General features: G+C 41.8%; 1 non-coding gene across 1 annotated transcript; it reads right to left on the bottom strand.

Annotated features, from left to right (window-relative positions):
- Positions 1–274: 274 nt before the first annotated feature.
- Positions 275–382, bottom strand: LOC130937324 (small nucleolar RNA R71). Its single transcript, XR_009068546.1, has one exon. It is a non-coding gene; the product is annotated as a small nucleolar RNA R71 (small nucleolar RNA).
- Between the last annotated feature and the right edge of the window lie 5,130 nt (positions 383–5,512).

Below are 5,512 nucleotides of genomic sequence, written 5' to 3'. Positions count from 1 at the left end.
GCGTCAATTAGTTTCTCTAATGCAACAGAATTGCAAGTTCCATGGACTTCTATTGGAAGATCCTCATCAGTTCTTAGCTGAATTCTTGCAAATCTGTGACACTGTCAAGACTAATGGGATTGACCCTGAGGTCTACAGACTTATGCTATTCCCTTTTGCTGTAAGAGACAGAGCTAGGACATGGTTGGACTCACAACCTAAAAAAAGCCTGAACTCTTGGGAAAAGCTAGTCAATGCCTTCTTGGCAAAGTTCTTTCCACCTCAAAAATTGAGTAAGCTTAGAGTGGAAGTCCAAACCTTCAGACAGAAGGATGGAGAATCCCTCTATGAAGCTTGGGAAAGATACAAACAATTGATCAGAAAATGTCCTTCTGACATGCTTTCTGAATGGAGCATCATAGGTATTTTCTATGATGGTCTCTCTGAACTATCCAAGATGTCTTTGGATAGCTCTGCTGGAGGATCTCTTCATCTGAAGAAGACGCCTACAGAAGCTCAAGAACTAATTGAAATGGTTGCAAATAACCAATTCATGTACACTTCTGAAAGGAATCCTATGAACAATGGGACTAATCAGAAGAAAGGAGTTCTTGAGATTGATACTCTGAATGCCATTCTGGCTCAGAACAAGATATTGACTCAACAAGTCAATTTGATTTCTCAAAGTCTGTCTGGAATGCAAAATGCACCAAGCAGTACTAAGGATGCTTCATCTGAAGAAGAAGCTTATGATCCTGAGAACCCTTCAATGGAAGAGGTGAATTACATGGGAGAACCCTATGGAAACACCTATAATTCTTCATGGAGAAATCACCCAAATCTCTCATGGAAGGATCAACAGAGACCTCAACAAGGTTTCAACAACAATAATGGTGGAAGAAACAGGTTTAGCAATGGCAAGCCTTTTCCATCATCTTCTCAGCAACAGACAGAGAATTCTAAGCAAAACCACTCTGACTTAGCAACCATGGTCTCTGATCTAATCAAAACCACTCAAAGTTTCATGACTGAAACAAGGTCTTCCATTAGGAATTTGGAGGCACAAGTGGGACAGCTGAGCAAGAAAATTACTGAACTCCCTCCTAGTACTCTTCCAAGCAATACAGAAGAAAATCCAAAAGGAGAGTGCAAGGCCATCAACATGGCCGAATTTGGAGAGGAAGGAGAGGAAGTGAACGCCACTGAGGAAGACCTCAATGGGTGTGCACTAGCCTCCAATTAGTTCCCTAATGAGGCACCATGGGAATCTGAGGCTCAAAATGAGACCAGAGAGATTCCATTGGACTTACTTCTGCCTTTCATGAGCTCTGATTAGTATTCCTCCTCTGAAGAGGATGAGTATGTCACTGAAGAGCAAGTTGCTAAATACCTTGGAGCAATCATGAAGCTAAATGACAAGTTATTTATGAGACTTGGGAGAACGAACCTCCTTTGCTCACCAAAGAATTGGATGACTTGTCTAGTCAGAAATTACCTCAAAAGAGGCAGGACCCTGGGAAGTTCTCCATACCTTGTACCATAGGCACATTGACCTTCAAGAAGGCTCTGTGTGACTTAGGGTCAAGTGTAAACCTCATGCCTCTCTCTGTAATGGAGAAGCTAGGGATCTTTGAGGTACAAGCTGCAAGAATCTCACTAGAGATGGCAGACAATTCAAGAAAACAAGCTTATGGACTTGTAGAGGATGTTCTGGTGAAAATTGAAGACCATTACATCCCTGCTGATTTCATAGTCCTAGAGACTGGGAAGTGCATGGATGAATCTATCATCCTTGGCAGACCCTTCCTAGCCACAGCAAAAGCTGTGATTGATGTTGATGGAGGTGAATTGATCATTCAAGTGAATGAAGAATCCTTTGTGTTTAAGGCTCAAGGATATCCCTCTGTCACCATGGAGAGGAAGCATGAAGAGCTTCTCTCAAATCAGAGTCAAACAGAGCCCCCACCGTCAAACTCTAAGTTTGGTGTTGGGAGGCCACAACCAACTTCTAAGTTTGGTGTTGAACCCCCACACTCAAGCTCTAAAGTTTGGTGTTGGGAGGTTCCAACATTACTCTGAGCATCTGTGAGGCTCCATGAGAGCCCTCTGTCAAGCTACTGACATTAAAGAAGCGCTTGTTGGGAGGCAACCCAATGTCATATTTTATCTATTTTTCTTTGTTATTTTATGTTTTCTGTAGGTTGATGATCATGAGAAGTCACAAAATCAATTGAAAAAGCAAAAACAGAATGAAAAACAGGAAGAAAAATAGCACACCCTGGAGGAAGAACCTACTGGCGTTTAAACGCCAGTAAGGCTAGCAGATGGGCGTTTAACACCCAGTCTGGCACCATTCTGGGCGTTTAACGCCAGAAAGGGGCACCAGACTGGCGTTAAACGCCAGAAAAGGGCAAGAACTTGGCGTTAAACGCCAGAAATGGGCACTAGCTCGGCGTTTAACGCCAGAATTGGCTCAAAACGCATTTTTGCATGCCATTTGGTGCAGGGATGACTTTTCCTTGACACCTCAAGATCTGTGGACCCCACAGGATCCCCACCAACCCCACCACTCTCTCTCTTCTTCACCCATTCACCAATCACCTCAACACCTCTTCCCCAAAAGCCCTTCACCTATCAAATCCCATCTTTCTCTTCACCACTCACATCCATCCTTCATAAAACCCCACCTACCTCACCCTTCAAATTCAAACCACTTTCACTCCCAAACTCACCCTCCCATAGCCGAACCATAACCCTTCCCCCACTCCTATATATACCCATCTTCACTCTTTCATTTTCCCACAACTTAAACACCACTTCTTCCCCTCTTTTGCCGAACACAAAGCCATTCCCTTCTCCCTCATTTTTTCTTCTTCTACTCTCTTCTTTCTTCTTTTGCTCGAGGACGAGCAAACCTTTTAAGTTTGGTGTGGTAAAAGCATTGCTTTTTGTTTTTCCATAACCATTTATGGCACCCAAGGCCGGAGAAACCTCTAGAAAGAGGAAAGGGAAGGCAAAAGCTTCTACCTCCGAGTCATGGGAGATGTAGAGATTCATCTCAAGGGTGCATCAAGACCACTTCTATGAAGTTGTGGCCTTGAAGAAGGTGATCCCCGAGGTCCCTTTTTCACTCAAAAAGAGTGAATATCCGGAGATCCGAAGAAGAGGTTGGGAAGTTCTTACCAACCCCATTCAACAAGTCGGAATCTTAATGGTTCAAGAGTTCTATGCCAATGCATGGATCACCAAGAACCATGATCAAAGTGTGAACCCGGATCCAAAGAATTGGCTTACTATGGTTCGGGGAAAATACTTGGATTTTAGTCCGAAAAATGTAAGGTTGGCATTCAACTTGCCTATGATGCAAGGAGATGAACATCCTTACACTAGAAGGGTCAACTTTGATCAAAGGTTGGACCAAGTCCTCACTGACATTTGTGAAGAGGGCGCCCAATGGAAGAGAGATTCAAGAGGGAAGCCGGTTCAACTAAGAAGGCATGACCTCAAGCCCATGGCTAGAGGATGGTTGGAGTTTATCCAATGCTCAATCATTCCCACTAGCAACTGGTCCGAAGTTACTCTAGACCGGGCCATCATGATTCATAGCATTATGATTGGAGAAGAAGTGGAAGTTCATGAGGTTATAGCCCAAGAACTCTATAAGGTGGCGGACAAGTCCTCCACCTTGGCAAGGTTAGCCTTTCTTCACCTCATTTGTCACCTCTGTTATTCAGTTGGAGTTGACATAGAAGGAGACACCCCCATTGATGAGGATAAGCCCATCACTAAGAAAAGGATGGAGCAAACAAGAGACCCCTCTCATCATGAGATCCCTGAGATGCCTCAAGGGATGCACTTTCCTCCACAAGACTATTGGGAGCAACTGAACACCTCCCTAGGAGAATTGAGTTCTAACATGGGACAACTAAGGGTGGAGCACCAAGAACATTCCATCCTCCTCCATGAAATTAGAGAAGATCAAAGAATCATGACAGAGGAGCAACAAAGACAAGGAAGAGACATTGAGGAGCTCAAGCACTCCATAAGATCTTCAAGAGGAAGAACAAGCCGCCATCACTAAGGTGGACCCGTTCTTTAATCTCCTTGTTCTTTATTTTCTTGTTTTTTTCGAATTTTCATGCTTATGTTTATCCATGTTTGTGTCTTATGATCATTAGTGTCTTAAGTGTCTATGCCTTAAAGTTATGAATGTCCTATGAATCCATCACCTTTCTTGAATAAAAAAAATGTTCTTAATTGAAAAGAAAAAAGAATTGCATGAATTTTGAATTTTATAACAGTTTAATTATTTTGATGTGGTGGCAACACTTTTGTTTTCTGAATGCATGCTTAAACAGTGCATATGTCTTTTGAATTTGTGATTCATGAATGTTGGCTCTTGAAAGAATGATGAAAAAGGAAACATGTTACTGAGGATCTGAAAAATCATCAAAATGATTCTTGAAGCAAGAAAAAGCAGTGAATACAAAAAAAAAGAGAGAAAGAGAAAGACGAAAAAAAAAGAAGAGAGAGAAAGAAAAAGAAAAGAAAAAGAAAGAAATAAAGTTGTGATCCAAGGCAAAAAGAGTGTGCTTAAGAACCCTGGACACCTCTAATTGGGGACTTTAGCAAAGTTGAGTCACAATCTGAAAAGGTTCACCCAATTATATGTCTGTGGCATGTATGTATCCGGTGGTAATACTGGAAGACAAAGTGCTTTGGGCCACAGCCAAGACTCAATAAGTAGCTGTGTTCAAGAATCATTAGACTTAGCTAGGAGAATCAATAACACTATCTGGATTCTGAGTTCCTAAAGAAGCCAATCATTCTGAGTTTCAAAGGATAGAGTGAGATGCCAAAACTGTTCAGAGGCAAAAAGCTAAAAGCCCCGCTCATCTAATTAATACTGATCTTCATAGATGTTTTTGGAATTCATTGCATATTCTCTTCTTTTTATCTTATTTGATTTTCAGTTGCTTGAGGACAAGCAACAATTTAAGTTTGGTGTTGTGATGAGCGGATAATTTGTATGCTTTTTGGCATTATTTTTAGTATGTTTTTAGTATATTTAGTTTAGTTTTTAGTATATTTTTATTAGTTTTTAGTTAAAATTAACTTTTCTGGACTTTACTATGAGTTTGTGTGTTTTTCTGTGATTTCAGGTATTTTCTGGCTGAAATTGAGGGACCTGAGCAAAAATCTGATTCAGAGACTGAAAAGGACTGCAGATGCTGTTGGATTCTGACCTCCCTGCACTCGAAGTGGATTTTCTGGAGCTACAGAAGCCCAATTGGCGCGCTCTCAACGGCGTTGGAGAGTAGACATCCTGGGCTTTCCAAAAATATATGATAGTCCATACTTTGCCCAAGATTTGATGGCCCAAACCGGCGTTCAAAGTCACCTTCAGAATTTCCAGCGTTAAACGCCGGAACTGGCACCAAAATGGGAGTTAAACGCCCAAACTGGCACAAAAGCTGGCGTTTAACTCCAAGAAGAGTCTCTACACGAAAATGCTTCATTGCTCAGCCCAAGC

Source organism: Arachis stenosperma, chromosome 6 (genome assembly GCF_014773155.1).
Source record: "Arachis stenosperma cultivar V10309 chromosome 6, arast.V10309.gnm1.PFL2, whole genome shotgun sequence".
Lineage (NCBI taxonomy): Eukaryota > Viridiplantae > Streptophyta > Magnoliopsida > Fabales > Fabaceae > Arachis > Arachis stenosperma.
Note: the sequence above shows the minus strand (reverse complement) of the source record. Positions and strands in the feature narration are given on the sequence as shown.